Here is a 9,670-nt window from a genome sequence, read left to right as displayed (position 1 = left end):
AGAAAAATTTCCTGAAGTCGCCACTAGTTTTAGGTACTCCAAATAAAACAAAAAGCTGTTGGCCCACTTTATTTATTGTTACGCTAAACAACAATAATCAAAGCTATATAATTAAATTAACCAATACATAATAAAAGACAAATTAATTAAATTATTTTTGTTTTTGTTTGAGGGGTTATTATTAATTAAAATCGTATTAAAAATGGGTTGACTGTTTAAATTATAGTGGAAATTTTGTTTTTTCCTAAGTATGAATAACATTCATATAACTAAGTAAAAATTTCTAATTAAAATTTTATTTTTTAAAGTTATTTTCAGGTTAATTTTTTAGTCATATTTTTAAAACTAAAAGAATTATGAGCAAATGAAAAACAATTGATGCATTCTTTAAGAAAAAAGATGTTAGCAATTCAGAAATTAGGACACGGTGGCTGTAAAAACAAATGTTGATATTTTAATGCCTGATGAATACCCCTCCAAATGTTTAAGAATTCAATCTAAAGAGATAGATCGTGATCTAGGATCACGTAAACAAATATGTGAATTCCCTATCAACAAACAAGATGAAATCAGATGAGTTTATTTCAAAAAATGTCCATATCAACTTAAAAATATAGACTATCCATACAGTAATGATACTCATCGTCATCGATTTCAACCTTCGAATTGGCCCCCCCATGTGCAAATTCCTGGCTACGCCCCTGCCCTTAAGCATCGTACTGCTATCAAATGTTAAAACACCAATGTAACACACATATATTTAGCTCCATCTAGAGCTTTGGTGTGATTCCTAATTGACCAAGCCATCTATTAAATCTAACGATTTAATTAAATAAGTATATAGCTAATGTATTAGAAATTATAAATTTTTAAATGAAAATTTTAAAATAGCACTTACAATGTCAAAATCGAAATCAGAATTTAAAACTAATTTATCATGATGGGTTTAATATTTTTTAAATCTTAAGATTTCTCTCTCTATCTCTCTTATATGTATTATCTTTGCATTTTTTAAAATTTATTATTATTATTATTTTGAAAAAAGGAAGTAATATATTTGTATCTAAAAAATATTGGGATTTTATGAGAATGTATGTAAGCAAATAAGTTAAAATGCTTAAAGTTGAAAGTATTATAATTCTCGATAAAAACTTGAATTTTTTTATTTTATGACAGCTAATACCCTCCTTATCAAGGGTTAATAAATAGGTCTTAAATTATCGAAATTCATGACACATTAGTGTCTAGATTGGCATGGCAATCAAATTGATTCATTTTGCAAACTTTAAAGATTACTATTACTTATGAAGCACTACTAATTAATACCACGTTTATGTCCCTTCTTCAACCTGGTTTTTTGCCCAAAATATGGAGTTTGGACCATTCATTCAACACACTATTAATTTAATCTTTTGAACTTGTGTGGAAACTATAAAGTTGAAGTGCAGGTAGAAGCATGAACACAATTTTCCGCAAGCCATATATATATATATATACACACACACAATATCATATTCTCTCTACCAGTACCCACATTTACTATTCCACACCATCCAACTGATTGCTTTCACATGTGAAAATTCCATATGATCATTGACAGACAGATTTTAAAATGGTCTTTAACCATGAGCTACTATCTTCCAAGTTGAAAACATGAGTGAGTTTCATTTTGATCATTGAAGAAAAGCTCGATCACCCAAGCTTTTTTCCAACTCCCATCAACCCCACTCTTCATCAAGCTTATACACTTTGAAATCAACCACTTTGGGACCATCATAGTCTCTAACATACCAGTTAGTATCTTCTACTTGCCTTTTTTTCTTTTACCAACTGCCTATCCCTATAAATGCAGATCATCTAATGACTTAGATTGTCCCTGATGACATTATGCACCTTTGTTTAGTATTATTTGTAAATTTCTATTTCAAAAAAGGCAGTAAATAATCAAAGAATATAAGAATTCCAATTTGAAAAAGATTATAAAGTTAGTAAAGCAGGAAAAACAAAGATTATAATTTAAGGCTAAAACATTGAAAGAGAGAAAATAAACATCCGGATTTTAACCCGTGCAATGCGCGGGATAATTTTTAATTTTTTATGCCATGCTAAACTCATATTCACCACCAACACCACTGCATCACTGTATTGTAATAAATCTGACAAAAGAGATGCTCTAAACTCTATATACACATGCCACAAAGTTAATATGCTCTACTATGTATTCTACAAAGTTATTATTACTTTCCTATGGCCAAACTATAGAGCTACATGGTTTCATGCTGGATTTTTCAGAAAAATTCTAATGATCCCCAAAAGCCACCAAAAAAAAGTAAATATTAGTCAGTGAGGTCATATTGGATATGACCAACAGGTAGTGTTACTGTCACATATACTTCATTTTCAATTTCTTTTCTTACAGCTCCTACCAAACCCTCTTAAACCAGCAAATTGTGACAGTAACATATTAGTCTCTGAAGTCATATTGAAGTGACTAACAGGAAGTGTTACTGTCACACATAATTCAATTTCTCCTTATCTTACAGCTCTAGCCAAACTCTCGTAAACCAGCAAATTGTGTCTACTGAAAATTTCAGCACTATTTAGACCATACAGTTTTGTAGTCTAGGCCTTGATCCTCCTCCGGAGAGTAATCATCAAAACTTATATCAAAAAACTTAACCTTACCATAGTGCTTGTTCCTCACCCTGAGCATGTAAACCTAACATAGTGACATTAAAATGAACTTAAACACATCATATATTTAAAATCACCAACTTGAAAAATAACAAATTTACATACAAATGAACCAATAGTTACGTATACGCTGAAAAGAAATGCATCATTTCAAAATTAATGCTTATTAAAGAAAAAGTGCTTGCTTACTGGCTAAGATCAGATTGTGTAGTAGCTTTTGTTAAGGAGTGTTGTTTTCTACAATGCTACATATCATGGGACTTCATTTATTAAGGAGGAATTTAGATCTAAACTTAAAGAAAAGTGTTAAAATAGTAATTATATGATCAACTTCTTCATTTCTTAATTAACATGTCTGATAAGAGTCAATATAGATGAGCTGCTACAAACTGAGATTCTATAAAACATGTGATTGTGTGTTATATAATTAATTATAATTATTTAAAATTCAGAAAACATGGCAGATTTATATAAATGAAACATTACAAATTTTGAATCAACACCAAACAAACACTGGTGGGGATAGATGCAAGAGACCGAAATACATATATAAACAATGCTGTCCCAATCTGCAAGTATGTTTGATCATATCTAAAACAAATTAGTAAAGTACTAATATACGTCATTGACATAGTCAATCTTTCTTTAAGAGACTGATTTTCAATTGGTAATCTTAGTCACAGTTAATTTTTGAAGTTTTCTACTAAAACTGAAGATGATTAAAGAGTAATTAACACTGTAAATGTTTGATACCCCTTTGCAGCTTCAGCTTTGTGGTCAACCGAGTTAATAATTGGAAATTTTAGACAAATTAAGTTTAATATGGATCATGATTTGGCTATTACAAACTCTTCATTTAATCGAATAATCCTTCCTCTTGAACTTTTTCTTAACACTTTCATGAAAGCCAAATCATAAAGAAACAAAAGCACCTAAACATAAACACTCAATAAGACAGCAAGAATCATGATTAATTACACTAAAGTTCTTCAAATTTTTTAGGCTTTGCTTCAATATTACACAGAGATGGATTAGATTATACTCATACCCAAGTTATGGAATTCATGAAGCTTTTCACCCATTATTATGTAATCTTCTATTCATAAAATAAATAAATAAAATTAAAGTATCTATAAATACTCAATCCAAAATACTAAGACATACACAATAAAAACAAATGAATAAACAAAATTAACACAGCTAACAACAACAACATTTAAAAAAAACCTGCCAATAAACTGAGCCTAATAGCTTGAGCAGTACAAAAATTAAAAGAAACAAAGTCTAATAGAACAATTTTGAAATATATGAGAAATTATTCTTAACGCAAAAGGAAAGCGTCAGATGCTCCAAAAAAAAAAAAACAAAAAACAAAATAAGCATTCTAGTAAATTAGAGACATATATCAATAGAAAAATAATAGTAAATTAAATATCAAGAAGTAAAACAACAAAGGCGATCAAAGGAAATGCAGTTCAATCTACAAAAACTCAGTAATTAACATAAAAAACCAATAATTTTATTTACAAAAAATTACAAAACATAGGTGATTAGAGATAGGTGGTTAGAGATGGCATCACAAAATTGGCTCTAACAGCCATATATGAAAGAAAAGCCAATAGGAAATAACACTATACTATTCTAGCGCAGAAAATATATATTGATAATTTAAAATATAAATATATATAGGCAAAGATTCCCTTAGGAAAAATCATTACAGGCCAACACAAAAAATCCTAAAAGAAAGCTACGACCTATTAAGAAAATCAACCCTTAATGGACACAAAGAAAAAGCTTCATCTATTGAAGTATAATAAGTGGTCTTATCAATGAGAGGATCCTTTGTAGCATTAAGTAATTGGGATTGAGAAGTTAAAGACTTTAGATAAACTGGGGAAAATTTTTTGATTTAGTAATCTCTTAGCATGCAGTCATCGACAAAACATAATTAGTTCAAGAAAACTAAACAAAACAGAACTCAAGTAATTGGAAAAAAAAAAAAAAAAAAAAAAAGGAAAAAAGGTAGTCAAACCTTAATCCTTGATTGAGTAATGCAGCAAAACAGTATTTAACAAAGTCTTAAAAGAAAGCTACAACCTATTAAGAAAATCAACACTTAATGGATAGATATAATAAATATAACCTCTATTAGTAGAGAAAGTAAAACCTAATATTTGACTCCTTTTGATTCAAAATGTTGTATTGCTAAAGCACATCCCTAAGATTCCATTACTCATCAATAGAAAATCAGCCCACTACCTTCTTTTTATCTTTTCATTGGGTTGCAAAGCAAAATTTTGAATAAAAACTCAAGAACTAACACCAAAGGGTAGATGCACACACATATGAAAAAAATATGCGAACATAAAATACTTTAGGAATCATATACTTATTCAGAGCAGCCCAAAACACCCAAACCTACAAACCTTGGGGAAAAAAAATGCTAAGAAATCAACCATTATTGAACAACAAACATGTTTTTTTGTACACATATTCAAGGGCTAAACCCCATGATGACACCCCCATTAAAAATGGATTATGATAAATCAAGAAGGCAGTAAATAATCAAAGAATATAATAATTCCAATTTGGAAAAGATTATAATGTTAGTAAAGCAGGAAAAACAAAGATTATAATCTAAGGCCAAAACATCGAAAGAGAGAAAATAAACATCCGGATTTTAATTCAAATTCAAATAACAAAACATTATTACGAAAAAAATTTTAAAAAACCAAAGCAATGACACAAACACAAAGAGATGGACATCAAGCAATTTAGGATTTTGAACATAATGTTGTAAGTTGTAGCAATGTACATAAAAGAGAAATCACGAAAATGAAGATAACCTCATCCTGCCCAATTAGCTAACATTACAGCAACCTATTTAGCTTGGCTGGAATTAAAAATTGAATTTCAACTAATGCAATCCTGGCAACAGAGCATAAAATATTAAAATAGGAGCAACTAAAAGTCCATTGTTTTAAAATTTGGAGTTAGAAAGAGCATAAAATATTTAAATAGCAGCAACTAAAAGTCCATAGCTTAAAATTTTGGAGTTTGAAGATTGCATAGCAAAGATCACTTGCTGAACATCTGTTTTGAAAATAATAGAAAAATGCTAACATTAAGACTAAATTAGGACACAACTCACAGTTCTAATATTTTTAGAAGAACCTGCAATTATTTGCACAAAGCTACCCTTTATAAATTTTTTTGAAACCAACAACATCAGTATTTTGTAGAAAATGAACAGCCCAATATACTTTAAACTATATAACAGTTGGTGTATTTAGAGCTTGAATTCTTTTGAATCATTCACTATACTAACAAAAACTCTTTCTTGTTAATGCTTGAAAGAGGTTACATGGCTCCTGAACTCCTTGCTCAAGGAAGACTAACTGAAAAGGTAGATGTCTATAGCTTTGGGGTTCTAGTGTTTGAAATAGTCAGCGGTGTGAAGAACAGTATATATATATATACACACACACACATACACTGTCTAGTGTCTGGATTATTTATTATATATTGCATAATATTTTATTGGCTTTTAAAATATAAAGCTTTTTCTAAAGATCGACAAACTAATTGAAACATTAATGTGTACACCACACAAAAATCTTTAGTAAATAGTCCCTAAATATTCAACGACATAATTTTAAGCAATATGTTGGCTATTTAATCAAATTCAATAAATGAAAAAGAAACATAATTTTCTGCCAAAAAAGATTCATCCATTCTTTAAAACAATCATACATTCCTTTAAACAAATATACAATCAAACGAAAAACATGACTTTTTAGCACAAACATTAAAGAGATTTTAGACTTTTTAGTTTCAAATAATAGATGCTCAGAACAGCAACATTAAGAAATCAACCATTATTGAATGGCAAACATGTTTTTTTCCTAAACATAATCAAGTAACAAAATGCTGACCTTGGTGTGAAACGGGTTTTATATCAAGTCCGTCCAATACGTGAATATTGTGGAGGTACCAAATGCAAGCCCCTAAAAGCATAGCCAAAAAAAAAAAAAAATCATAACAGTTTACGGTTTAGTAGAATACAAAATAAGAATTCATTAAATTAAAAAAAATGAAGATAAAAGCAGATTAAAATATGCAATTCAAAGCCAAATCAAAACCAAACAGATCAATGGAGAAAATTTAATTCAAAGTATGAGATAAATAGAGGGAAAATCAGGCCATCCAAACCTCTTAGTTTGATGCAGCAACTCTTCTTGCAAAATACCCATGTTGTACCTGGCAAAGAACTCATTATTCAACAAATAACAGGGTGAGGAGTTTTTTAACAATCTGTTGGCTATTTCTCATATGATGATGACTAAGGATTTGGCTTCCATTAGCCAAGGATATATAAAATAAATACTTAAAGCAAGATTAAACAATCCAAGGTGAAATTTTACTTTTTAACTACAATAAATCAAAGGATAAGTCCTTAATGTTACCAAATTAAAAAACCAAACCAAAGCATCCAAAGAAAGAGAATCAACCAATCTATTTTTTAAAAAGGATAAAAGAAGAACCCTAGACAATTAAGCAGGGAAAAAAATGAATGTAATTGGATATGCAATTGGCTAAGTGGCTCTTCAATACCACCCCCACAGCCCTATTACCAAACACACATCTATATCCTGGTATCCACGGGCCTTGACTTTGATAATAATCTATGTAAAATTTGTTTTTTCTTTCTTTTTGTTATCTTTTTTTTTATGTTTATTTGTATTAAATTAAAATTTTATTTTGGATTAAATTGATATGTAAATTATTATGTCCCAATTAATTTATTCTCCTTTTTTCCAGTGGCCAAATAGATGGTCACAGAATGTTAACATGCAAATCAAATTCAAATATGAGGTTGGTCTGATTTATAGATGGTCTCTCATGATTCTAGGGTTTGGCATTCTTGTCCATGCCGTAGCCTATAAGAATCAATATTCACAACAAAACATCTAAAGAAAGAGAATGAACAACCGATTTTCAATTCAAGTTGGAACACAGAGAATTGATGTGTACCTTTTGTCAGAGTAGTGACTATCTCTATCCCCGTATCTCAATATTCCTGGGACGTTTGATCGTATTTAACTTTGAATTCCTGAACCAAAAATAGACTTTTTTACGAAAACTAAGCCAATCGTAACAGAGAACAACAAAATCCTAAACCAAAATTAGTATATATAAATATATATATTCAAAGAATTTTCAAATGGCGATTATAACAAAACCCTAGAAGATTTTAATTGCAAAACAGATCTAGAATATTCCGCAAATTCACGGAAACAAGGGAAACTTATCCCAAAATCACAAGGAAGTTTCAAAACGTAATCAAAACAAAAAAAAAAAATATATATATATATATATATAGAGAGAGAGAGAGAGAGAGAGAGAGAGAAAGAGAGGGAGAGAGAGAAGAACGTACCTGAAAAACTCAAAAAGGGATGGCGATGGCCGGCCGAACGAATCTCCACTGTGGCGCAAGTTTTTTTTTTTTTTTTTTTTCTCCTTGCAGAGTTTGGTGTGAGGAGATGGCTAGGTTTTTTTTCCCACCTTCCCTTTCTCTCTATCGCAGTATCGCTAGGGGTTTTTTTAGAGAGAGAAAATGTTAAGAAAAGTCTGATGAGAAGAGGCTAGGGGCCTGTTTGGGTAACATTTTTTCATCACTCAATTTCCGTCACTCAATTTCCATCACTCATCACTCATCACTCATAACTCATAACTCATCACTCATCACTCATCACTCATTTTTTCACACTCATTTGGCAACATCACTTTTATTTTCATCACTCAATTTTTTCACACTATTCATGGGTCCCACACCTGTCAGCCAGTACAGTAGTTTTTTATTTATTTATTATTTTTTATTAATACCCAACTCACCGAAGCTTAAAAAAAAAAAAAAAAAAAAAAAACCGAACAGCCAACCCAGGAAAAGAAAAAGAAAAAGAAAAAAAAAAAAAAAAAAAAAACAACGCCAACCCAGAAAAGAAAAAAAAAAGGAAAAGAAAAAGAAAAAAAAAAAAAGAACAATGCCAACCCAGAAGAAGAAGGAAAAAAAAAAAAAAAAAAAAAAAAAAAAACCTGAACGGCCAACCCAGGAAAAGAAAAAGAAAAAGAAAAAGAAAAAAAAAAAAACAGCCAACGCCAACCCAGAAAAAAAAAAAAAAAAAAAAAAAGTCAAAAGGTGGTCAAAAGTTGCGGCTGTGGGTCCCTCATGTGTGTTTATTTACGGAAATGCCATTGAGTTATGAGTTATGGAAACTGAAAACAGCCTTTTGTTGTTTTCAGTTTCCATAACTCATAACTCAAAAATCAGAGAATTGAGTTATGGAAACAGAGTTATCGTTTGGCCAAACAACCTTTTTACTATGGGTCCCACCATTTTTGAGTTATGAGTTATGGAAACAGAGAATTGAGTTATCAAAAAACTCAATCCAAACGGCCCCTAGGGTTTTTTTAGTTGTGACATTTTTTTTTTAACCGTTTTTTTTTTTAATATACACCATCACTGTCAAACAACGTCTAAATTTTAAATTGGCAGTTATCATATTTGTTAGCGCCTCCTTAATTGTAGGAATCCATTACTCTCAGCTTTTGCTATTTTATATACTAGTATTATGCCCGTGCGATGCACGGCTTAATTAAAATTCAAATGTAAATAATTTTTTTTTATTAATTTCCTTAAAATTAGATAATAAAATAAACAATAAAAAATAAATTAATATTTTACTTTTAAGTTATATAATGAATGCATATTGTGTGAGACTAAAGTGTTTTAAAAGAGTGCGCACACACACACACACACACATATATATATATATATATCTAAAATAATTTAATGGAAGATGGTAGATAACTACGTAACCAATATAAAATGAGATACATAAAAGAAATATAAAAGGATTTTTCATAATATATTGAGATTTAAGGCTCAAGTAATATTTAAATGGAAAAACCTTGA

General features: G+C 29.8%; 1 long non-coding RNA gene across 1 annotated transcript; it reads right to left on the bottom strand.

Annotated features, from left to right (window-relative positions):
• Nucleotides 1-2,122: 2,122 nt before the first annotated feature.
• LOC126724331 (uncharacterized) lies at nt 2,123-8,306 on the bottom strand. Its single transcript, XR_007654930.1, has 5 exons — nt 8,132-8,306; nt 7,729-7,807; nt 6,907-6,954; nt 6,630-6,701; nt 2,123-2,719 (listed from the first exon to the last, which is right to left on the bottom strand). It is a non-coding gene; the product is annotated as an uncharacterized LOC126724331 (long non-coding RNA).
• Between the last annotated feature and the right edge of the window lie 1,364 nt (nt 8,307-9,670).

Source organism: Quercus robur, chromosome 4 (assembly GCF_932294415.1).
Source record: "Quercus robur chromosome 4, dhQueRobu3.1, whole genome shotgun sequence".
Classification (NCBI taxonomy): Eukaryota; Viridiplantae; Streptophyta; class Magnoliopsida; order Fagales; family Fagaceae; genus Quercus; species Quercus robur.
Note: the sequence above shows the minus strand (reverse complement) of the source record. Positions and strands in the feature narration are given on the sequence as shown.